Below are 26,817 nucleotides of genomic sequence, written 5' to 3'. Positions count from 1 at the left end.
ATCCGAAATGAAAGAGGAGAAGTTATGACTGACACCACAGAAATACAAAAGATCAAAGCTAAGGGAGTGGGGAGGCAGGGATGGGTGAAGGGGCAAAGGGTAGGGGAAAGGGAGTCACCAGCAAATATATTAACATTAAAATTTTAAATAAAATAAATAAAGTGTACCATTCAGAATCAAACAAAAATAAATACAAAAAGGATCATACAAAAATACCTTGAAATGCTATATGCCACCAAATTCAATAACCTAGAAGATATTTACAAGTTTGTTGAAATATGTAACTTTTCTAGACTGAATCATGAAGAACTGAAAAATCTAAATAGACTAATCATCAATGAGGAAATTAAAATGACTATCAAAGACCTTCCCAAAAGTCCAAGGACAGAAGGCTTCACTAGCAAATTCTAGCATTCAAATAAGATTTAATACCATTCCTTGTCAAACTCTTTCAAAAAATTAAAGAAGAGGCAATACTTCCTAACACATTATATGAGGCCGACATTACCCTGACACCAAAACCTGGCAAGGATAACAAAAAAAAAAAAAAACGAAAAAACAAAACAAAACAAAACAAAAACCTAAAGACTAATGATGACTACACATGCACAAATCCTTTAAAAATATTGATAAATTGAATACAACTATACATTAAAAATATAATATATCACAATCAAGTGATTTTCATTCTAAGGTCACAAGGATGGTTCAGCATATGCAAATCATTCAATGTAATACACCACATTAACAAAATGAAGGATAAAAATCATATGCTCATATCAATAGATGCAGAAAAAGCTTTTAAGATACAGCATTCATTCATGATTAAAACACTCAATAAAATGGGTATAGAAAGAAAGTACCTCAATCTAATAAAGGCCATATATGACAAATGCTCAGCTAACATTCTACTTAGTGGTGAAAGACTGAAAGATTTTCTTCTAAGATCAGGAGCAAGACAAGGTTGCCCACTTTCACCACTCTTATTCAATATAGTACTGGAGGTTCAAGCCAGAATAATCATGTAAGAAAAATATATAAAAGGCATCAAAATTTGGAATTAAGAAGTTGTCACTGTTTGCAGATGACATGATTCTTTATATAGAAAACCCTAATGATGACACAAGAAATCTATTAGAACAATAAATAAATACAGTGAAATACAAAATCAATGTACAAAAATTTGTTGCATACCTATATATTAAAATAAAATTTCAGAAAAAGAAATAATTTTTTTTTGCAATCGCAATTAAAATTATAAAATACCTAGGAATAAACTTACAGGATGTGAAAAAACCTATACAGTGAAAGTATGAGACATTATCAAAAGAAATTGAAGAAGACACAAAGAAATGGAAAACTATTCCATGTTCTTGGATTTGAAAACCAACATTGTTAAAATGCCCATATTAGCCAAAGCAATATACAGATTCAATACAATCCCCATCAAAATCCCAATACCATTTTTTAAAGAAAGAGAACAAAAAAGACCCTGAATAAGCAAGCAATCCTGAGAAAAAAGAACAAAGCCGGAACTATGAAATATCCTGACTTCAAATTATCAAACAATTAACAAAACAGCATGATTTCGAGTTTTTTAGGTATATACACAGGAGAGGGATTGTTGGGTCATATGGTAGCTCTATTTTTTTAATTTTTTGAGGAAACACCAAACTGATTTCTATAGTGGTTGTACCAATCTACATTCCCACTAGCAGTGAATGAGGGTTCCCTTTTTTCCACAGCCTCTCCAACACTTCTTGTTGCTTGTTTTGTTGATAATGGCCACTCTAATTGGTGTAAGGTGGCCTCTCATTGTAGTTTTAATTAAAACACACATGAAACCTATATGTTCATGTTGACTAATGTAACCTCAGTAAATAAATAAATAAAATAGTAAAAAACAAAAATAAATAAATGTCAAAAAATAAAAGTTCACTTTGATTACCATATGACCAAACACACACACACACACACACACACACACACACACACACACACACACAAACAAATGGCATAGCATTGGAATAAAAGCAAAAAAACAGGGGGAGAGAAAATGGCGGAGGTTTAGACAGACGTGTCGGTGCCTTGTCCCGGAGCAGATAAGGGCGGGCAGCTGAAACGGGTAGCATACAGCCCGAATAAGCAGAGGAGATTCAGCTGAGACAGTCTGCAGCCAGGAAAGACAGAGAAATCCTAGATAAAGGGAACGGTTAGAGGCTGAGGCTGAAACCTCTCCAGGTGCGCCGGCACAGCCGCGGAGACCTTGCCATCTTGGGTGACTGTCGCCGGCATCCAGAGACCAGCTACTAACCCGGCAACAACGGCTCTCAAGCAGCGCGACTACGTAAACTCAGAGGAACTCGGCTTCTCCCCACAGAAAGCAGATCCAAGCAACAGCGGCCTCCTGATCTCCACACGCTCTGTCTGAGGAACAGCTGCTGTGGGTGAAGCCTCCCTCCACCAGCCAGAAGAGCCACAACAGCTGTGAACAGCACCCATCAGAAGACCCGCTAACAACAGAGGAGCAGCTGCTACCACAACCGCCCAAGGAGCAACCACAGCCCGAGGAGCCACTGCCACCTAGGGAGCAGCCACTGAACGACTCAATATCTATATACGTCAGTGAGATCAAACATGGGTAGACAAAGAAATCCCCAAAGGAAAGAAAAGGAGGACTCACCAGAAAAGCAGCTAAGTGATACAGAGGCATACAACATGACAGAAAAAGAATTCAGAATAAGGGTCCTAGAGTGCATACACCGGATGGAGGAAAAAATCAACAACTTATCCAAGAAGCAAGAAGAAACAGATGAAAAAATCGACAACTTAACTAAGACCCAAGAAGAAATGAAGTGCGATATAGCTGCAATAAAGAACACCATTGAAAGTATCAACAGTAGACTAGGAGAAGCGGAAGACCGAATTAGTGAATTAGAAGACAGGGAAGCAAAACACACCCAAACTGTACTTCAGTTGGAGAAAAAAATTAAAAGACAGGAGGAGAGCCTAAGGGAGCTTTGGGACAACATGAAACGAAACAACATACGAATAATAGGGGTGCCAGAACAACAGAAAGAGGAACAAGGATTAGAAAACCTATTGGAAGAAATAATATCAGAAAACTTCCCTGAGGTGGGGAAGAAAAAAGTCACACAAGCCCAGAGAGTCCCAAGCAAGGTGAACCCGAAAAGACCCACACCAAGACACATCATAATTACCATGGCAAATGTTCAGGACAAAGAGAGAATCTTACAGGCTGCAAGAGAGAGACGGAAAGTTACATACAAGGGATCTCCCATTAGATTATCAAATGATTTCTCAACAGAAACACATCAGGCCAGAAAAGAATGGACGGAAATTTACAAAGTGATGCAAAGCAAAGGACTGAATCCAAGAATACTCTATCCAGCAAGGCTATCATTCAAAATTGAAGGGGAAATAAGAAGCTTCACAGACAAAAAAAGGCTAAGGGAGTTTATCACCACCAAGCCAGCAATGCAAGAAATGCTAAAGGGACTGGTGTAAAAAGAAGAAATAAAAATCCCAGAAAGAAAACAGCCACACACACAAAAAAAGAAATGGCTACAAACAAGTACCTTTCAATAATAACTTTAAATGTAAACGGGCTAAATGCTCCAACCAAAAGATATCGAGTGGCTGAATGGATAAAAAATCATGACCCATACATTTGCTGTCTACAAGAGACCCACCTCATTAGAAAGGACTCACACAGACTGAAAGTGAAGGGATGGAAAAATATCTTTCAGGCTAATGGAAAAGAAAAGAAAGCTGGGGTAGCAATACTTATATCGGACAAAATAGACCTCAAAGTGAAGGCCATAACAAGAGATACGGAAGGCCACTTCATAATACTAAAAGGATCAATACAACAAGAAGATATAACCCTGATAAACATATATGCACCCAATGCAGGAGCACCCAAATACATAAAAAATCTTCTGGAAGATATCAAAGGAGAGATCGACAACAATACAATCATAGTAGGGGACTTTAATACACCACTGTCATCACTGGATAAGTCCTCTAGACAAACAATCAGCAAAGATACAGCAATACTAAATGACTCACTAGATCAGATGGACTTAATAGACATCTTCAGAACACTTCACCCCAGTGCCACGGAATATACATTCTACTCAAGTGCTCATGACACATATTCAAAAATAGACCATATATTGGGTCACAAGCAAAGTATCCCCAAATTCAAGAAGATTGAAATCATAAAAAGCGTCTTCGCAGACCACGATGGCATAATATTAGAAATAAACTGCAATAAAAACAACCCAAAATACTCAAACACCTGGAAGCTGAATAGCATGCTATTAAATATTGATTGGGTTACCAATGAAATCAAAGAAGAAATTCAAAACATCCTGGAAACTAATGACAATGAAAACACAACAATCCAAAACCTATGGGACACAATGAAAGCAGTCCTGAGAGGGAAGTTTATAGCTCTACAGGCCTATCTCAAAAAACAAGAAAAAATGGTAGTAAATCAGCTAACTCTACAACTCAAAGAATTAGAAAGAGAGCAACAAGAAAACCCCAGAGTGAGCAGAAGGAAGGAGATAATAAAGATTAGAGCAGAAATAAATAACATAGAGACCAAAAAAATAATACAGAAAATCAATGAAACCAAGAGCTGGTTCTTCAAAAGGATAAACAAGATTGACAAACCTCTAGCCAGACTCACCAAGAAGCAAAGAGAGAGGACCCAAATAAACAAAATCAGAAATGAAAGAGGTGAAATAACAACAGACCCCACAGAAATACAAATGATTGTTAAAAAATACTATGGACAGCTCTACTCCAACAAACTAGACACCCTGGAGGAAATGGACAAATTCCTAGAAAAATACAACATTCCAAAACTCAATCAGGAAGAATCTAAAAATCTCAACAGGCCAATAACTATGGAAGAAATTGAAGCAGTCATCAAAAAGCTTCCAGCAAACAAAAGCCCAGGACCAGACGGCTTCACAGGGGAGTTTTACCAAACATTCAAGGAAGAACTAAAACCTATCCTCCTCAGACTACTACAAAAAATTCAAGAGGAAGGAACACTTCCAAGCTCATTCTATGAAGCCAGCATCACCCTAATACCAAAACCAGGTAAAGACAACACAATGAAAGAGAATTACAGGCCAATATCCCTCATGAACATAGATGCCAAAATCCTCAACAAAATCTTAGCAAATCGGATCCAGCAGTACATCAGAAAGATCATACACCATGACCAAGTAGGATTTATCCCAGGGATGCAAGGATGGTACAATATCCGCAAATCAATAAACGTGATACATCACATAAACAAATTGAAAGAAAAAAACCACATGGTCATATCAATTGATGCAGAAAAAGCATTTGACAAAATTCAACACCCATTTTTGATAAAAACTCTCAGCAAGGTGGGAGTAGGAGGATCATACCTCAACATAATAAAAGCCATATATGACAGGCCCACAGCCAACATCATTCTCAATGGACAAAAACTTACACCATTTCCCCTAAGAACAGGAACAAGACAGGGATGCCCCCTCTCACCACTCCTGTTCAACATAGTACTGGAAGTGTTAGCCATTGCAATTCGGCAAGAAGAAGAAATAAAAAGCATCCAAATTGGAAAAGAGGAAGTAAAACTGTCCTTATTTGCAGACGACATGATATTATACATACAAAACCCTAGAGACTCCATCAAAAAGCTACTAGACTTAATACATGAATTTGGCAATGTAGCAGGATACAAAATTAACCCCAAGAAATCTGAGGCATTTCTATACACCAATAGTGAACTTTCAGAAAGAGAGATTATAAAAACAATCCCGTTTACCATCGCACCAAAAAAACTAAGCTACCTAGGAATAATCTTAACTAAAGAGGTAAAAGACCTCTACTCAGAAAACTACAGGACGTTGAAAAAAGATATAGAGGAAGACATAAACAGATGGAAGAACATACCGTGTTCATGGATTGGTAGAATCAACATCATTAAAATGTCCATACTACCCAAAGCAATCTATAAATTCAATGCACTTCCCATTAAAATACCAACGGCATACTTCAGAGATCTAGAACGAACTCTCCAAAAATTCATCTGGAATAAAAAAAGACCCCGGATAGCTGCAGCAATCCTGAAAAAGAACAAAGTAGGTGGGATCTCAATACCAGATATCAAGTTGTATTACAAAGCCACTGTTCTCAAAACTGCCTGGTACTGGCACAAGAATAGGCATATAGATCAATGGAATAGAATAGAGAGCCCAGAAATCGGCCCGAACCAATATGCTCAATTAATATTTGACAAAGGAGGCAAGAACATACAATGGAGCCAAGATAGTCTCTTCAATAAATGGTGTTGGGAAAATTGGACAGATATATGCAAGAAAATGAAACTAGACCACCAACTTACACCATACACAAAAATAAACTCAAAATGGATAAAGGACTTAAATGTACGACAGGAAACCATAAAAATTCTAGAAGAATCCAAAGGCAACAAAATCTCAGACATATGCCGAAGCAATTTCTTCACTGATACAGCTCCTCGGGCACTTGAAACTAAAGAGAAAATGAACAAATGGGACTACATCAAAATAAAAAGCTTCTGCACAGCAAAAGAAACCATCAACAAAACAACGAGAAAACCCACTGTGTGGGAAAACATATTTGCCAATGTCATATCTGATAAGGGCCTAATCTCCAAAATCTATAGGGAACTCATACAACTTAACAAAAGGAAGATAAACAATCCAATCAAAAAATGGGCAAAGGACCTAAATAGACACCTTTCAAAAGAGGACATTCAGAAAGCCAAGAGACATATGAAAACATGCTCAAAGTCACTAATCATCCGAGAGATGCAAATCAAAACAACAATGAGGTACCATCTCACACCTGTCAGACTGGCTATCATCAACAAATCAGCAAACGACAAGTGCTGGAGAGGATGTGGAGAAAAAGGAACACTTGTGCACTGCTGGTGGGAATGCAGACTGGTGCAGCCACTATGGAAGACAGTATGGAGTTTCCTTAAAAAACTGAAAATGGAACTCCCATTTGACCCTGTGATCCCACTTCTAGGAATATATCCCAAGAAACCAGAAACACCAATCAGAAAAGATATATGCACCCCTATGTTCATAGCAGCACAATTCACCATAGCTAAGATTTGGAAACAGCCTAAGTGCCCATCAGTAGATGAATGGATTAGAAAACTGTGGTACATCTACACGATGGAATACTATGCTGCTCTAAAAAGGAAGGAACTCTTACCATTTGCAACGTCATGGATGGAACTGGAGAGCATTATGCTAAGTGAAATAAGCCAGTCAATGAAGGAAAAATACCACATGATCTCACTCATTCATGGATAATAGAGACCATTATAAACTTTTGAACAATAATAGATTCAGAGGCAGAGCTGCCTCAAACAGATTGTCAAACTGCAGTGGGAAGGCCGGGGAGGGTTGGGGGGCAGGAGGTAGGGGGGTAAGAGATCAACTAAAGGACTTGTATGCATGCGTATAAGCATAACCAATGGACATAAGACACTGGGGGATAGGGGAGGCTGGGGGACTGTCTAGGGCGGGGGGATAAAATGGACACATATGTAATACCCTTTGTAATACTTTAAGCAATAAAATAATTAAAAAAAAAAAAAGCAAAAAAACAGACAAGGGGAACAGAATTAAGAGCCAAGAAATAGACCCACATGTATATGGGCAAATAATCTTCAACAAAGGAGCCAAAAACCTACAATAAAGAAAGGAAGGCCTCTTCAATAAATAGTACATAGACTATTGGGAAGCCATATATGCCAAAATATGAAACTAGACCACTGTTTGTTATCATAAACAAAAATTAACTCAAAATAGATCAAAGGCCTAAATATAAGACCTGAAACAATAAATTACACAGAAGAAAATATAGGTGCTAAACTTATGAACCTTAATCTTATAGAAGATTTCATGAAATTGACCTCAAAAGCAAGGTAAGGAAAAGCAAAAATAAATTAATGGTACTACATCAAACTAAGAAACTTCTGCACAGCAAAACAAACAAACAGACAAAACAACTATCAACAAGACAAAAAGGCAACTAAGAGAATAGGATAATATATTTGCAAACAACACTTTCTATAAGGGTTTTATTATTAAAAATGTATTAATATCTCATACAACTCAACACCAAAGAAACAATCTGATTAAAAAATGGGCAGAGGACATGAACAGACACTTATCCCAATAAGATATACTAATGGCCAACAGATATATGAAAAGATGTTCAACTTCACTAGCTATTATGGAAATGCAAATCAAAACTGTAGTGAGAAACCACCGCACACCTGTTAACTGGCAATTATTCACAAGTGTTGGAGAGGTTGTGTGGAAAAATAAATCCCCATTCACTGGTAGTGAGAATGTAAACTTGTACAACCACTATGGGAAACAGTATGGAGGCTTCTAAAAAAATTAAGAATAGAGACATATGCACCCCTATGTTCATAGCAGCACAATTTACAATAGCTAAGATTTGGAAACAGCCTAAGTGCCCATCAGCAGTTGAGTGGATTAGAAAACTGTGGTACATCTACACAATGGAATACTATCCTGCTGTAAAAAGGAAGAAACTCCTACTATTTGCAACAGCATCAATGGACCTGGAAACCATTATGCTAAGTGAAATAAGTTAGTTGGAGAAAGATAAATATCACATGATCTCATTCATTTATAGAATATAATGAACAACATAAACTGATGAACAAAAACTGATCCAGAGACAGAGAAGTATTGATCAGACTGTCAAACCTCAGAGGGAAGGCAGGGGAGAGTGGGGGGAAAGTGGAGAGATCAACCAAAGATCTTGTATGCATGCATATAAGTATAACCAATGGGCACAGACACCAGGGGGTTGAGGGCATGGGGGTTTGGGGGAGCAATGGGTGGATAAGGACACATAGGTAATACCTTAATCAATAAAGAAAATTAAAAAAAAATAAGAATAGAGTTACCATACGACCAAGCAATCCCTCTTCTGAGTATCTATCCCCCCAAAATAGAAAACATTTATTTGCAAAGATATATGTACCCCTATGTTCATTGCAGCATTATTCATGGTGGCTAAGACACTGAGACAACCAAAGTATCCTTCCATAGAGAATTGGATAAAGAAGATGTGGTACACATATTCAATGGAATACTAGTCAGTCATAAGAAAAGATGAAATACTACAATTTGCGACAAGATGGATGTATCTTGGAAGTATACAATTACCTCCTGTTCTACTGGCATTAAAAAGAAAATAGAGAGCAATAAAATTATTATTTAAAATCTTTGTAGTGTAGTCATGTTAACTTCTACTGAGCCAAACATATTTTAGTTATGCTCTAAGGTGTTTTATATTTAAATATAAATAAAATATATATTATAATATCAATATATATCTGGAAACTTTCATAGTACATACCTTAATGAACTATAATTAGATAACTCTAAGGCTTTGCAAAATGACAATTTTTAGTTTTTGTTTCTGTATATATTTTACTTTTTATGTTTTATGATGCATATGATTCTCTGTGTTTAATAATTTCACCATAGCAAACAGCATCTTCTATGAGAACAAACACATTCCCTATAATCTTTATTTACTATCTAAAGCCATTGCTCATCTTTGGTGTCACTAAATAACTTATTTCTATAGATAATTTCTTTTTTGGAAAATAAGACTATTTTGAATAGATCACATGAGGATTCAAGGGTTCTTCTGCTTATTTCAAGTTGATCCCAAGGCATTGATACAGGATTAAATTATAGTGCCATTATCCCTTTAATTCAACTCAGAAGTCTGAAATTGAATGCTATAAACTTAAAAGAATATATTTGGTATTTCTATGTAAATTTCTCCAGACCCTACAGACAAAATTCCCTGGGAAGTCTATTGACTTTCAAAATGTTCTCAGAGAAGTTTATTCAATCTGACCTCTAGGAGCTTGAATCAATGAGAGGTAGTTAAATAAATATTCATTTTATTATTTTTTAAATATATATTTATTGATTTCAGAGAGGGAGAGAGAGAGAGAAACATCAATGATGATAGAATCATTGATCTGCTGTTGCCTCCTGCTCGCTCCCTACTGGGTATCCAGCCTTCTACCAGGGCATTTGCCCTTGACTGGAATCGAACCCAAGACCCTTCAGTCTGCAGGCTGATGCTCAATCCACAGAGCCAAACCAGCTAGGGCAATGAGTATTCATTTTAAAGAACTAAGGTGGGAGTTTGCCCCACATAACTTATCCAGGCCTAGCTATAAAGCCCTGCACATTCGTATTAAGTGCATATCTGGAATCACCTCCATAATTTGTGTTTTATCTCATTCATTGTAGCATGAGAAGATGACTACAAACAAAGATTGTTACTAGTTTTCTATGTTTTGGGGATGGCTTTGACAAGAAATGGATATATATGTACATATAATTATATGTATTTATATCTTCTTACTGATTATATATATAATCAGTATATATTGGATTCTCATAATTTCTTTCAAAACCATAGTTTTTGTGTGAAGTATTCTATTATTTCATATCCTATATAATAAAAGCCTAATATGCTAAGTGTCCAGTCATCCAGTCGTCTGTTCAACCAATCATAGTGTAATATGCTAATGATATGCTAAGGCTGCTCAACTGATCACTATGACGTGCACTGACCAACAGGGGGCAGATGCTCCCACCAGTAGGTTAGCTTGCTGCTGGGGCCTGGCTGATTGGGACTGAGTGAAACGGGATGGACATGCCCTGGAGCTTTCCTGCAGTCCCTCCCTAGCTGGCCAATCTCCCACATCCCTCCCTGGCCCCAATTGTGTACTGGTAGGGTCCCTCAGCTTAGCCTGTGACCTCTCACAATCTGGGACCCCTCAGGGGATGTCAGAGAGCCGGTTTTGGCCTGATCACGCCAAGGAGGAAAAATAAGTTTAAAGGCATTGTAAATTAACTGTAATTAACCATATCTTAATACAGTAAGTTTGAAAGCTTTTACTTTATGGTAAAAATCAGTAATTGAAGTTTTAGATTTTCATTATTTCCTACCGATATAATAAAAAATGAAAATAGCTTTCTGATATGCATATCCTATCTAATAAAGAGGGAATATGTTAATTGAACCTCACACTGTCACAAAGATGGTGGTGCCCCCATCCAATAAGGAGGGAATATGCTAATAGACTTCCCCTCCCTCAAAGATGGCAGTGCCCACAGCCACAAGATGGCAAAGCCCAGTCCCCTTAGCCCTGCCAGGGTGGCAGGCATGCGACAAGGCTGGGCCCACTCCCATGTAGGCCCAGACACTCCACGTGCCTGCCTCCAGAGACCCCCAGTCCCTCCAGTCCCCCAGTCACCCAGGGCTGGCCCGAGGCACAGGCAAGCCTCGGATGGTGCTTACCCAGCTGCCCAGGAATGGCCCGATGTGAAGGCAAGCCTCAGATGGCAGATTCCCAGCTTCTCAGGGCTGCCCAAGGCTCAGGTAACCAGGGCCAGCTGATGCTTAGGTAACCAGGGCCAGCCTAGGCTTGCGCTGCTGGCAGTGGCAGTAGCAGATGTGTGATGGGACATTGCCTTCCCCTGATTGCTGGGTAACCTCCTGCCCCTGAGGGATCCCAAACTGTGACAGGGGGCAGGCTGGGCTGAGGGACCTCCACTCCAGTGCATGAATTTTCATGCACCAGGCCTCTAGTATAACAATAAAAACATCCATGTAGGCACTGGGCCGGTGACTAAGTTGTTTGGAGCATCCATTCAGTACACCAAAAAACTTGCAGGTACCATCCCTGGTCAGGGCATTTATGAAGGGCAACTGATCAATATTTCTCTTTCACATCAATGTTTCTCTTTCCTTCCCTTCCTGTCTCTCTAAAATCAATAAACCTATCCTCTGATGAAGATTAAAACAATGCCATGTAGAAGTGCACTTAGCTAATAACATTTTACAATTAAGGCTATTATATAGACCACACAACTATTCACATTGTACATGTATTGTGGGAACACATGGTTTGTATAAATTAAAGAAGACAAACAAATAACACTTCACAGAATTGCCTCATTAATTACTCCTAGTTTCAGATATAAAACTAAGATTCGAAGAATGTGATCAGGTTTACTTCCTCTCAGCTAACTCTAAACACAGACACTGGTATCTCTATCATGCCATATGACCTGCTTGGTCTCATTCCATCTACACTTCTGAAGAATACTGATCAGGTATTTGGGAATATCACCTAGTTTAGACTTATCTAATAGTCTCTCATGATTACAGTGATGCAATGGATTTCTGGGACTGATACCATAGGTGTGGTGTACTACTCTTCTCATTATATCATGGGGAAATAGTATCCACATGATTTATTGGTACATGTTAAACTTGTCCACTTTTGTGAATCTAGTTTTGAGATGGTGTTTTCCAGGTTTCTCCACTTAAAAGTGACTTTTCTCCCCTGTCCATTCTTGTTTTTCTGGGAATAAGTCACTAAGACTAGCCCACATTCCCTAAGTCTAAGCTCCATCTCCTGGGGGGAGAACTATGAAATGCTTTGTAGAGATTTGTTAAAAACCACCACAGTGGTTAATAACTATGTTTGGGGAGATAATTTGATACCATTCAAGTATCCTCTTTCTCTTTACTGTTTCTTCCACATGTTTTAGCAGTTATTAATAATCTTGCCTGTTGCATCTGTTACTGCTGCATTCCACTGGTGACTTTCAATTCCCATAGTTTCTTCTAACTTTATCATATGGAATTGCTCTGGAATAAAGATCTGTCTATTCTTCCCATTTATTATTTGTTTATTTAGTCATTGATTTATTAATACTGAATTACTGATTTTTAGTTTAATTTTTTGACTATAACTGTTTATTTTGGCTCCTATGTCCATTTAACATGACTCAACCTCCTCTCTCTCTCTCTCTCTCTCTCTCTCTCTCTCTCTCTCTCTCTCTCTCTTCTCTCTCTCTCTCTCTCTCTCTCTCTCTCTCTCTCTCTCTCCTCTCTCTCATTCATTCTTGTTTTCTTTGACATTAAAAGATCCTCTAATATCATTTTGTAGTTTCTCTGCCCCAGCACTAGAATCATTCATTTTATTAGGAGCCCTGGTTTACTTTATTGAAGAATGGTATATATTGGAACAACATTTGCTTATTGCTACTGGGATGCCACTCTTTCTAGGCCCTCTCTATGGACTGAGCCAGGAACTATGTGCATGTTTACTAGCCTTTCCATGCACACATATGTCTATACTTATTTCTGCATTTACATATCTGTACATATATTAAAGAACATATATTATATCCAGGCTAAATATGTACCACAGGGTTCATTCTGGCCTGCCTCCTAAACACTGTTTGATAAAGACACTTAAGTTAGTTGCTTTTCTCCCCACCCCCTACAATGAGTTAATATCATACATTTATAATACAATTCTATTCATTTGTCCCTGATTTTTTCAAATTTGCATAAAGTGAAGTTCCCTTTTTTGGAGTGTATAGTTCTATGGGTTTTGACAAATGCTTAGAGTCATGTATCCATAACTGGAACCCATACAAAAAAAACTCCATCATCCTACAATTTCTCTATATGGCCTCTTTGTCATCAAGTCCTCCTCTGTCCTCTAAACCTTAGCAATCATAGATTTATATTCCATCCCTATAATTTTACCTTTTCCAAAATGTCTTTTAAATTGAATTATACTATACAGAGCCTTTGTATCTGCCTTCTTGTGTGTGATTCAACTATTTTTCCCTTTAGTGATTAAGATATTACAAATGTGTCCTTATTCCCCCAATGTTTCATCCCCCCAATTCTACCCTCACCCTCACCCACTGTTGTCCACACCCATCGCTTATGCTTACATGCATGCATACAAGTCCTTTGGTTGATCTCTCCCCCCTCGCCCCCACCTTCCCCTGCCTTCCCTCTGAGTTTTGAGCCTCTGATCAATGCTTCTGTCTCTACATCTGTTTTTGTTCATCGGTTTATGTTGTTCATTATTATCCACAAATGAGTGAGAGCATGTGATATTTATATTTCTCTTACTGGCTCATTTCACTTAGCATAATGCTCTCCAGCTCCATCCATGCTATTGCAAATGGTAGGAGCTCCTTCCTTTTTACAGCAGCATAGTAATCCACTGTGTAGATGTGCCAAAGTTTTTTAATCCATTCATCTGCTGATGGGCACTTAGGCTGTTTCCAGATCTTAGCTATGGTGAATTGTGCTGCTATGAACATAGGGGTGCATATATCCTTTCTGATTGGTGTTTCTGGTTTCTTGGTATATATTTAGAAAAGTGGGATCACTGGGTTAAATGGAAGTTCCATTTTTAGTTTTTTGAGGAAACTCCATAGAACTCCACAGTGGCTGAACCAGTTTGTATTCCCACCAGCAGTGAATGAGGGTTCCTTTTTCTCCGCATCCTCCCCAGCATTTGCCAGTTGTAGATTTGTTGCTGTTAGCCATTCTGACAGGTGTGAAATGGTACCTCATTGTCATTTTTTTGGCTTTTTTTTATTATTTAAAGTATTACAAAGAGTATTACATATGTTTCCTTTCCCCCCTCCCCCGATCCCCAAGCCTCCCCTACCCCCCAACGTCTTATGTCCATTGGTTATGCTTATATGCATGCATAAAAGTCCTTTGGTTGATCTATTACCCCCCTTCCTGCCCCTCAACCCTACCCAGCCTTCCGGCTCTAGTTTTAAACTCTATTCCAGGCTGCTCTGACTCTGTATCTGTTTTTGTTAATCAGTTTATAATAGTCCTTATTATCCATAAATGAGTGAGATCATGTGGTATTTTTCTTTCATTGACTGGCTTATTGCACTTAGCACAATGGTCTCCAGTTCCATCCATGCTGTTGCAAATGGTAAGAATTCCTTCTTTTTTACCGCAGCATAGTATTCCATTGTGTAGATGTGCCATAGATTTCTAATCCATGCATCTGCTGATGGGCACTTAGGCTGTTTCCAGATCTTCGCTATGGTAAATTGTGCTGCTATGAACATAGGGATGCATATATCCTTTCTGACTGGTGTTTCTGGTTTCTTGGGATATATTCCTAGAAGTGGGATCACAGGGTAAAATGAGAGTTCCATTTTTAACTTTTTTAGGAAACTGCATACTGTCTTCCTTAGTGGCTGCACCAGTCTGCATTCCCACCAGCAGTGCATGAGTGGTCCCTTTTCTCCGCATCCTCTCCAGCACTTCTCATTTGTTGATTTGTTGATGTTAGCCATTCTGACAAGTGTGAGATGATACCTCATTGTTGTTTTGATTTGCATCTCTCTGATGATTAGTGACATTGAGCATGTTTTCATGACTCTTGGCTTTTAGAAAGTCCTTTTTTTAAAGTGTCTATTTAGGTCCTTTGCCCATTTTTTGATTGGATTGTTTATCTTCCTTTTGTTACGTTGTATGAGTTCCCTAAAAATGTTGGAAATTAAACCCTTATCAGTGATAACATTGGCAAATATATTCTCCCATGAAGTGGGCTTTCTTGTTGTTTTGTTGATTGTTTCTTTTGCTGTGCAGAAGCGTTTTATTTTGAAATAGTCCCATTTGTTTATTTTCCCTTTAGTTTCCAATGCCCTAGGAGCTGTATCAGTGAAGAAATTGCTTCGGCATATGTCTGAGATTTTGTTGCCTTTGGATTCTTCTAGAATTTTTATGGATTCCCATCTTACATTTAAGTCCTTTATCCATTTTGAGTTTATTTTTGTGTATGTTGTAATTTGGTGGTCTAGTTTCATTTTTTTGCATGTATCTGTCCAATTTTCCCAACACCATTTATTGAAGAGACTATCTTGACTCCATTGTATGTTCTTGCCTCCTTTGTCAAATATTAATTGAGCATATTGGTTCGGGTTGATTTCAGGGTTCTCTATTCTGTTCCATTGATCTATATGTTTGTTCTTGTGACAGTAGCAGGCAGTTTTGGGAACAGTGGCTTTGTAATACAGGTTGATATCAGGTATTGAGATACCACCTACTCCCCCCCCCCGCCCCTTAGGATTGCTGCAGCTATCCTGGGTCTTTTTTTATTCCAGATGAATTGTTGGAGAGTTCGTTCTAGGTCTGTGAAATATGCTGTTGGTATTTTAATGGGAAGTTCATTGAATTTATAGATTGCTTTGGTTAGAATGGACATTTTAATGATGTTGCTTCTACGAAACCATGAACATGGTATGTTCTTCCATCTGTTGATGTCTTCTGCTATGTCTTTTTTCATCGCCCTGTAGTATTCTGAGTAGAGGTCTTTTACCTCTTTAGTAAGGGTTATTCCTAGGTATCTTAATTTTTTTGGTGTGATGCTAAATGGGATTGTTTATTTAGTCTCTCTTTCAGTAAGTTCACTATTGGTGGATAGAAATGCCATAGATTTCTTGGCATTGATTTTGTATCCTGCTACATTGCTGAATTCATTTATTAAGTCTAATAGTTTTTTGAACGAGTCTTTAGGGTTTTTTATGTACAGTATCATGTCATCTGAAAATAAGGACAGTTTTACTTCCCTGTAAATGTTGGAGATTAAACCTTTATCAGAGATATCATTGGCAAATATGTTCTCCCATGCAGTGGGTTTTCTTATTGTTTTGTTGATGGTTTCTTTTGCTGTGCAGAAGCTTTTTATTTTGAAATAGTCCCATTTGTTTATTTTCTCTTTAGTTTCCATTGCCCTAGGACAGTGATGCCGAACCTTTTGAGCTCAGCGTGTCAGCATTTTGAAAAACCCTAACTTAACTCTGGTGCCATGTCACATATAGAAATTTTTTGATATTTGCAACCATAGTAAACCAAAGACTTATATTTTTGATATTAATTTTATATATTTAAATGCCATTTAACAAAGAAAAATCAACCACAAAAATGAGTTTGCGTGTCACCTCTGAGACGTGTGTCATAGGTTCACCATCACTACCCTAGGAGCTGTGTCAGTGAAGAAATTGCTTTTGCATATATCTGAGATTTTGCTACTTTAGGATTTCTCTAATATTTTTATGGTTTCCTGTCTTATGTTTAAGTCCTTTATCAATTTTGAGTTTATTTTTCTGTATGGTGTAAGTTGGTAGTCTAGTTTCATTTTTTTGCATGTGTCTGACCAAATTTCTCAGCACCATTTACTGAGAGATTGTCTTCACTCTATTGTATGTTCTTGCCTCCGTTGTCAAATATTAATTGAGGATAGTGGTTTGGGTCAATTTCTGGGTTCTCTATTCTATTCCATTGGTCTATATGTCTGTTCTTCTGCCAGTACCAGGCAATTTTGAGAACAGTGGCTTTGTAATAAAGCTTGATATCTGGTATTGAGATACATCCTACTTTGTTCTTTTTTCTCAGGATAGCACAGCTATTCAGGTTTTTTGGTTTTGTTTTGTTTTTTTGTTTTTGTTTGTTTTTTTGTTTTTTTTATTCCAGATGAATTTTTGGAGAGTTCTTTCTAGGTCTATGAAATATGCTGTTGGTATTTTAATGGGGAGTGCATTGAATCTACAGATTGTTTTGGGTAGTATGGACATTTTGATGATGTTGATTCTACCAATCCATGAACATGGTATGTTCTTCCATTTGTTTATGTCTTCCTCAATTTCTTTTCTCAATATCCTGTAGTTTTCTGGGTAGAGGTCTTTTACCTCCTTAGTAAAATTTACTAATAGGTATCTTAATTTATTTGGTGCAATGGTAAATGGGATTGTTTTTGTAATTTCTCTTTCTGTAAGTTCACTATTGGCTAATAAAAATGCCATAGATTTCTTGTCATTAATTTTGTATTCTACTACATTGCCAAATTCATTTATTAGATCTAATAATTTTTTGATGGAGTCTTTAGGGTTTTCTAAGTACAGTATCATGTCATCAGCGAATAATGACAATTTTACTTGTTCTTTTCCAATTTGGATGCCTTTTATTTCTTCTTGTCTGATCGCTTTGGCTAGCACTTCCAGTACTATGTCAGACAGGAGTGGTGAATGTGGGCATCCCTGTCTTGTTCCTATTCTTAAGGGAAATGGTTTTAGTTTTTGCCCATTATGTATGATGTTGGCTGTATGTCTGTCATATAAGGCTTTGATTATGTTGAGGTATGATCCCTCTATTCCCACTTTGCTGAGAGTTTTTATCAAGAAAGGGTGTTGGACTTTGTCAAATGCCTTTTCTGCATCAATTGATATGATTATGTGATTTTTATCTCTCAACTTGTTTATGTGATGTATCACGTATATTGATTTGCGGATATTGTACCAGCCTTGCATTCCTGGAATAAATCCCACTTGGTCATGGTGTATGATCTTTCTAATGTAATGCTGGATCCAGTTTGCCTGAATTTTGTTGAGGATTTTAGCATCAATTTTCATCAGGGATATTTTGCCTGTAATTCTCTTTCTTTGTGTTGTCTTTATCTGGTGTTGGTATTAGGGTAATGCTGGCCTCATAGAAAGAGCTTGGAAGTATTCTTTCCTCTTGAATTATTTGTAATAGTCTTAGAAGGATTGGCTTTTGTTCTGCTTTGAATGTTTGGTAAAACTCCCCTGTGAAGCCATCTCGTCCATGGCTTTTGTTTGCTGGAAGCTTTTTGATTACTGTTTCAATTTCATCAGTAGTTATTGGCCTATTCAGGTTTTTTAATTCTTCCTGATTGAGTTTTGGAAGCTTGTATTTTTCTAGGAATGTGTCCATTTCATCGAGGTTGTCCAGTTTTTTGGAGTAGAGTTGTTTGTAGTATTTTTTGACAATCCTTTGTATATCAGTAGGGTCTGTTGTTATTTCACCTCTTTCATTTCTGATTTTGTTTATTTGGGTCCTTTCTCTTTGTTGCTTAGTGAGCCTTGTTAGAGGTTCATTAATTTTGTTCATCCTTTCAAAGAACCATCTCTTGGTTTCATTGATCTTTTATATTGTTTTTTTTTGGTCTCTATGTCATTTATTTCTGCTCTGATATTTATTATTTCCTTCCTTCTGGATACTGTGTGCTTTTCTTGTTGCTCTCTTTCTAACTCTTTGAGTTGTATGGTTAGATCATTTATTCCCAGTTTTTCTTGTTTTTTGTTTTAGGCCTATAGAGCTATGAACTTCTCTCTCAGGACTGCTTTCATTGTGTCCCATAGATTTTGGATTGTTGTGTTTTCATTGTCATTTGTTTCCAGGATGCTGTTTATTTCTTCTTTGATCTCTCTGGTAACCCAGTCATTGTTTAATAGCATGCTATTTAGCCTCAAGTGTTCGATTTTTTTTCCATTGTTTTTATTGTAGTTAATTTCTAGTTTTATGCCATTGTGATCTGAGAAGATGCTTGTTATGATTGCTATTCTCTTTAATTTGAAGAGACTTTGCCTTTGTCCTAATATATAGTCTATCTTTTAAAATGTCCCATGTGCACTGGAGAAGAATGTATATTCTGTAGCTTTGGGGTGAAATATTCTGAAGATGTCAATTACATCCATCTGATCTAGTGAGCCATTTAGGATTGCTCTTTCTTTGCTGATTTTTTGTTTAGAGGATTTATCCAGTGGTGTCAGTGGGTATTAAAGTCGCCTACTATGACTGTATTGCTATCGATCTCTCCCTTGATATCCTGTGGAAGATTTCTTATGTATTTGGGTGCTCCTGTATTGGGTGCATATATGTTTACCAGAGTCATATCTTCTTGTTCAATTGTTCCATTTAGTATTATGTAATGGCCTTCCTTATCTCTTCTTATAGCCTTTGCTTTGAGGTCTATTTTATCAGATATAAGTATCGTAACTCCAGCTTTTTTCTCATTTCCATTTGCCTGTAAAATTTTTTTTTCCATCCCTTCACTCTCAGTCTGTGTGAATCCTTTGTTCTGAGGTGGGTCTCTTGCAGACAGCAAATATATGGGTCATGTTTTCTTATCCATTCAGCTACGCTGTGTCTTTTGATTGGAGCATTTAATCCATTTACATTTAATGTTATTATTGAAAAGTACTTGTTTGTGGTCATTTTTATTCTTTTTTGCGTTTCCTCTTGTCTTTCTGTTTCTTCTTTTTACAGCAGTCCCTTTAGCATTTCTTGCATTGCTGTCTTAGTGGTAATAATCTCTCTTAGCCTTTTTTTTGTCTGTGAAGCTCCTGATTACACCTTCAATTTTTAATGATAGCCTTGCTGGGTATAGTATTCTAGGATTCATTCTCTTGTTTTGCATTACTTTTTATATTTCATTCCATTCCCTTCTTGCCTGGTGTGTTTCTGTTGAGAAATCAGCTGATATTCTAATAGGAGATCCCTTGCAGGTAACTTTCTGTTTCTCTCTGGCAGCCTTTAAGTTTCTTACTTTGTCGTTGGTGTTTGCCAATTTATTTATGATGTGTCTTGGTGTTGGTCTTTCGGGGTTCATTTTGTTTGGCACTCTATGTGCTTCTTGGACTTGTGTAGTTTTTTCCTTGCCATTATCAGGGAAGTTTTCTGTCATTATTTCTTCAAACAGGTTTTCTATTCCTTGCTTCTCCTCCTCTCCTTCTAGTACCCCTATTAAGCGAATGTTGTTTCATTTTGTTTTGTCTCAAAGCTCCCTTAGGCTCTCTTGCTTTTTAAGTTTTTTGTTCCAGTTGCTCCTGTGTTTGTGTGTTTTTTCCTACCTTGTCTTCTAATTCACTGATGCGGTACTCAGCCTCTTCTAGTCTGATGTTTAAGCCTTCCATTGTGTTCTTTATTGCAGCTATGTCGTTCTTCATTTCCTCTTGGTTCCTTTTCATGTTGGTGACATTCTCATTCAGCTCCTTATAATTCTCATTGAGTTGTGTGTATTTGTCATCCAGCCATTTGAGCATCCTTATAACCATTACTCGGAATTCTTTCTCTGATAAGTTGCTAGCCTCAATTTCATTTAACTCCCTTTCTGGTGAATAATCTTTTTCTTTCCTTTGTGGATTGCTTTTTTGTCTTCCCATGTTTTTCTGTAATGATTTAATTGTAGCTCCGATTGCTTTGCTACCCGGTTTCTTTTGGGTATGGTGCTACTGGTGTGATCTCTCAGGTCTCCTGGGCTTGGTAGTCTAGTATAGCTCCCTACTTGAGCTATTTGGGTTCTCTTGATGTAGTCCTGCGAGCTGGAGTGGTGCAACTGAGGTGTCTAGAAGTCAGCAGCCATAGAGGGGGTTTCCCAATTTTTGCTGTCTTGTGCCCTTGGTTGAAATCATGCATGCTCAGCGGCGACTCACATTGGCACCTAGGAACTGTCTGTAGGGGTGGTGGGGCTCAGGAGGCCTGCGTTCTGGAAAAGCATGACTGTGGTGTCCAGAGTTTTGTAGTTGTGGGGTGGGCAGACTGAGCTTTTGCTGCTGCCCTCGTGGTTGGATACACATGATCCCAGCGGCAGTTCACAAGGGCACCTGTGGTGTGTTTGCCAGCAGGGTGTATTGACACACTCTGAAGGGCCCTGGCTCTGAAGCCACTGGATTGCAGTGTCTGTGGGCAGGTATCCCAGAAGAGAGAATTCAGCATTCCTACAGCTCAGCAGTGCACCCCTGTTTGTTTAAGTGCCTGTCCTGCAGGGCTTACCACGGGGCCCCAGAGCGTCCAGTGGAGCAGGGGTCTTGGGAGACCTGCGTGCTGAAAAAGCATGCAACTGTAGTGTCCAGAGTTCTGCAGCTGTGTGGTGGGGAAACTCATTTTTTGCTGATGCACCTGTGGTGGATAGGCTCGAGTTCCCGGTCGTGGCACATAGGAGCACCTGCTTTGAGTTTGCTAGCGCAGGTGCACTGGAGCACTCTGAATTGCCCTGTCACACTTAAGGTGTCTTTGGGAAGGTATCCAGGGTGGGTGAATTCAGAATTTCTACTGCCCTGGGGAGTGCGTCCATATTTGTCCAAGATCGGACCCAGCAGAGGCTCACTGCAGCTACCCAAAGTGCCCAGTGAATAGATGGGCTTAGGGGGAATGAGCAACTGTGGCAGTGCCTTTGCCAGGTGCTGAGCTCTGATGCACTCTGAAGGAGCCTGGAGCTGAAGGCCCTGGCTCTTAAGGTGCACAGCTGGGTGTGTGGGAGCTGTTATTCAAGCAGAGGGAATTCAGAATTTCTACTGGGGGGCAGTGCACCTGTATCTGTACAAAATCACTCCCAGGTGGGGCTCACAGTGACTCATAAGGGAAGTCTATGGAGTGGTGTGCTTCGGAGATCTGTGCGCTGGAGACACATGAATGCAATGTTGGAGGTCTGCCGCTGGGGAGGGGCAGGCTGCACTTACTGCTGCGGGCACAGTGCTCTTTTGGAGGTGGAGATCTCAGGGTCTGGGAGTCTGTGGGTGGGGCTGCAGGATTTTGGCTGGAGTGGCTGCTGGTTTGCAGGCAGTGTCCAAAGGCTGTCTGGGTGGTGGTGCTGATGAGTTCCTAGAAGAGGTCACTCTCCCCTTTAGATGGCATGGGCTGAGTGCCCGAGTCCCACAGTCTGGGGAGTGCCCACAGCGGTGGTAGTCTCTCCCTGTCCCAGAGAGCCTGATCTTCCAGCCTCTACTGCTCCTGCCGGATTTAACTGTCCCTCACTCACTGAGACACACAACACACACATCCACACACTCTCTTTTCATCCCCTCACTCACTCACTTCCTATCCCTTCACCTCCGTCTGGCCAGCCGCCATCTTCCATCCCTCTCAACTATTTTGTTTGTTTGTTTACTTGCTGAGTAGTATTCCATTGCATGAATATAACACACTTTGTTTACTCATTCACCTATTGAAGGATTTCTTGATTCTTTTCATTTGAATTATGAATGAAAATGCCATGTATGTTTGCTTTCAGGGATATTCTGTGGACATAAGTTTTCAATTCACTTAGGTAGATACCTAAAGATGAAATTTCTGGGTCACGTGGTAAGTACAAATTTAAATTCATAAGAATCTGCCAAACTATTTTCAAAGGTAGCTGTATAATTTTACATTGCCATTGCAATAAATTAAAGTTCCTATTGTTATCCATAATTGCTATAATTTTGATCTTGTCAGGTTTTTTCCTTTTTTTATTTTACTGCTATAGGCCCAGTGCACAAAATTTGTGCTCTTAGGGGGAAGGGCTTCCCCAGCCTGGCCTGTGCACTCTTATAGTGCAGGAGCCCCATGATTGATCTCCCCAAAGAGGTAGGCCCTGTTCACCCATCCTGGGCTCCTGAATGGATTGCTCCAAAGAAGTAGGCCAAAGCAGCGGGTACCGCCCTTGGCATCACCTTGCAGAGCTGCCAGGACCTGCCCCTACAGCTTTGCATGGAGCCATGAGATCCCTGGTGTCACCGCATGGTGCCTCCACACTGTGCATGTAGTGTCAAGTCCCCGCCCACCCATGCCCACCTCACTGAACACACAGCCCTGCCCACCTGCACTTGCCCATGCCCGCTGAGCACGCAGCCCCCTGGTGATGGATTGTTATGGCATGAGGGCATCATGGCGTGAGGGTGTGATGACCACATAGGCTTTTATTAGTATAGATTCTTTACACTTGTGTAATGTTATCTCATTATGGTTTTATTTTAATTTATAATTTACTGGTGACTATAATGATATTGAGCATCTTTTAATATGCTTTCATATATGTTCTTTGGTGAAGTATCTGTTCAGATAATTTATCATTTTATATATTTTGTTGTTTTATTGCTTGTTAAATTTTAAGTGTTATTTATTGGATATGTGATTTGCATTTCTCTTAGTCTGTCTGCTGCCTTTTCATTCCCCTAAGTGTCTTTTCTAAAGCAAATAATTTTAATTTTTATAAAGTCCAATTCAACTTTTTTTTAAGTATAATACCTTGCATTTTATTTTTTTGCTTTATTGAGATGTAATTGACAAATAATTTTTAGTATATTTATGGTATAAAATGTGATATTACATATATATATATATATATATATATATATATATATATATATATATTAGAGGCCTGGTGCACAAAAATTTGTGCACTTGGGGAGGTGGCGCCTCAGCCAAGCCTGTACCTTCTCACAGTCTGGGACCCCTCAGGGGATGTCCACCTGCTGGCTTAGGCCCGCTCCCCAGGGGATTGGCCCTGAGCTGGCAGTCAGACATCCCTCTGGCAGCCCCATGCCCTTGGAGGATGTCCACTTGCCAGGGGGAGCAGGCTTAAGCTGCAGTCGGACATCCTTTGCACTGCTGAGGAGGCAGGAGAGGCTCCCCCCACCACTGCTATGCTGGCAACCATCAGCCTGGCTTGTGGCTGAACAGATCTCCCCTTTTGGGAGCACACAGACCACCAGGGAGCATCTCCTGCATTAAGTGTCTGCCCCCTGGTGGTCATTGTGTGTCATAGTGACCAGTCATTCCAAGAAGTTCTGCTGTTAGGGTCAATTTGCATATTACCTTTTTATTATATATGATAGAGGCCTGGTGCCTGGGTGGGTGCCGGCTAGTTTGTCCTGAAGGGTGTCCCATATCAGGGTTGGGGTCCCACTGGTGTGCCTGGCCAGCCTGGGTGAGGGGCTGAGGGCCATTTTCAGGTTGCCCACAGCCCCTTCAGGATGATGGGGTCCTGATGGGGTGCCTGGCCAGCCTGGGTGAGGGGCTGTGGGCCATTTTTAGGCTGGCCACCCCCCTCCTAGAGACCCAAGCTTCCAGCCTCTTCTTTTTTTCTTTTTTTTTTAGCGCCTCCTTGAGCAGAGGCCAGGGTGGGCTTGAAGCAGGTATCTGGGATTTATTTATCTTCTATAATTGAAACTTTGTAGCCTTGAGCAGAGCCCAGGGTTGGCCAGGGCAGGCAGAAAGCTTGGCTTCCTCCATTGCTGAGGGCAAGCCAAGCCTCCTTCTCGCTCCAGCTCTGTGGTCGCCGCCATCTTAGTTGGGTTAATTTGCATACTCCCTCCTGATTGGCTGGTAGGCTTGGCTTGTGGGTGTAGTGGAGTGGTGGAGTAATGGTTTATTTGCATGTTTCTCTTTTATTAATATATATATATATATATATATATATATATATATATATATAGTGTGTGTGTGTGTGTGTGAAATACTGCAACAGTCAAGTTATTTTACATACCTATCATATTATATAGTAATCATTTTTGTTCATGCCGAGCATAGTTAATAACTACTCTCTTAGCAACTTTCAAGTATACAAGGTAGGCTGGAGTTACTATTTACTGTGGTCAACATGCTGTACATTAAATTTCCAAAACTTATTCATCCCATATAAGTGAAACTTTGTACCCTTTGACCAACATCTTCCAATTTCCCCAACTCTCACAGCCCTTGGCAGCCATCATTCTGTTCTCTTTTTTTTATGAGATTAACATTTTTAGATACTATATATATAAAAGATATCATGCAGTGCATAAGTGTTCCTTTTTGTTCACAGCCTCATCAATACTTGTTATCTCTTTTCTTTTTTTAATCCTTACTGGAATCTATTTTGCCATTAATTTTTAGAGAGAGTGGAAGGAAGGGAGAAGTGGGAGAGAGAGAGAAACATCAAATTGTTGTCCCTCCACATATGCCCCTACTGGGGATATGGATCAAACTTGCAATCAAGGTACACGTCCCTGACTGGGAACTGAACCCAAGATCCTTCAGTCTGTGAGCCAGCACTCTAACCACTGAGAAAACTAGCCATGAATGTTTTCTCTTTTAAATGATAGCCTTTCTAATGTGTGTAGTGATAATGCCTTTGGTTTTGATTCAGTTCCCTGAAAATCAGTAATGTTAAGCACTTTTTAATATAGCTTTGGCCATTAGTTTATCTTTTTTTATAAATATATTTTTATTGAGAGACAGGAAGAGAGAGGGCTAGAGAAATAGAAACATCAATGAGAGATGAGTTTCAAAGATAGTGATGTAAGTAAACACGGGTACTGGCCGCCTCCCACAACCACATCATAATTACAACTAAAAGACAGAACAACCATCATTCACAACCACCTGAAATCTGGCTGAATGGAAGTCTACAACTAGAGAAGTAAAGAAGAAAGTACATTGAGACTAGTAGGAGGGGAAGAGGCGTGGAATGGGCTGGACCAACACCCATGTGTGTCACTTTTTTTTAATCAGGAGGGATATCTCCACTGCCAGGCCTCCCATGAGGAGCAAGCAGTCCCGGTCCCACACCAGACCCCCAGCCCAGGGATCTAGAGCTGAGAAGATAAGTTCCCCTCACTTTGGACTGTAAAAACCAATGGGGATTATGCATGGGTGCCCTGCAAGCTGCTGGAGACCTGTATGGTTACTCTTAAATGGCCAGCACACAAACCTGCTTGTACTTAAGAGGACTGGGTTCCAGCACAGAGGTGGCAGCTTTGGGGTATCCAGGGACATATAGGGAGAGGGACTGTCTGGCATCAATTAAAAACTCAGGGGTGGCTTTCTCTCAGACAAGAGTGCTCATAGGAGTCATTGTTCCTATTCTAGGACCTTCCCTGTCACAGGGATGATTGTCAGCCATATCTGTGTTTCCATCAGCATGGCTCCACTGTTCACTCTGCCTTGGTGATTCTCTGAGATCCCCGCCCTATCCAATTTGCACCCCATCCAAGCTGTTTGTAGCAGCTTTTCCATATGAAAGTCTTGTCTTGACTCAGGTTACAGACTTTCCAAAAATCACTGAAACAAATAGCAGTTGGCATTAGCATGCCCCATCCCTATTAATAAGAGGCACAAGCCTCAGGAGTAACTCCAGCCTACCTTGCTTCACATCTGGGCCTTTCCTGGGCACTTCCAAACACAATACAAGTAGGAGCCTTCAGTAGATTGCTCTGTAGCTCCTGATGTAGCTTACTTTGCACCTCCCCAGAGGCTACAGAA

The sequence above is a fragment of the Myotis nattereri genome, assembly GCF_964212035.1.
Source record: "Myotis nattereri genome assembly, chromosome: X".
Taxonomy (NCBI): Eukaryota; Metazoa; Chordata; class Mammalia; order Chiroptera; family Vespertilionidae; genus Myotis; species Myotis nattereri.
Note: the sequence above shows the minus strand (reverse complement) of the source record.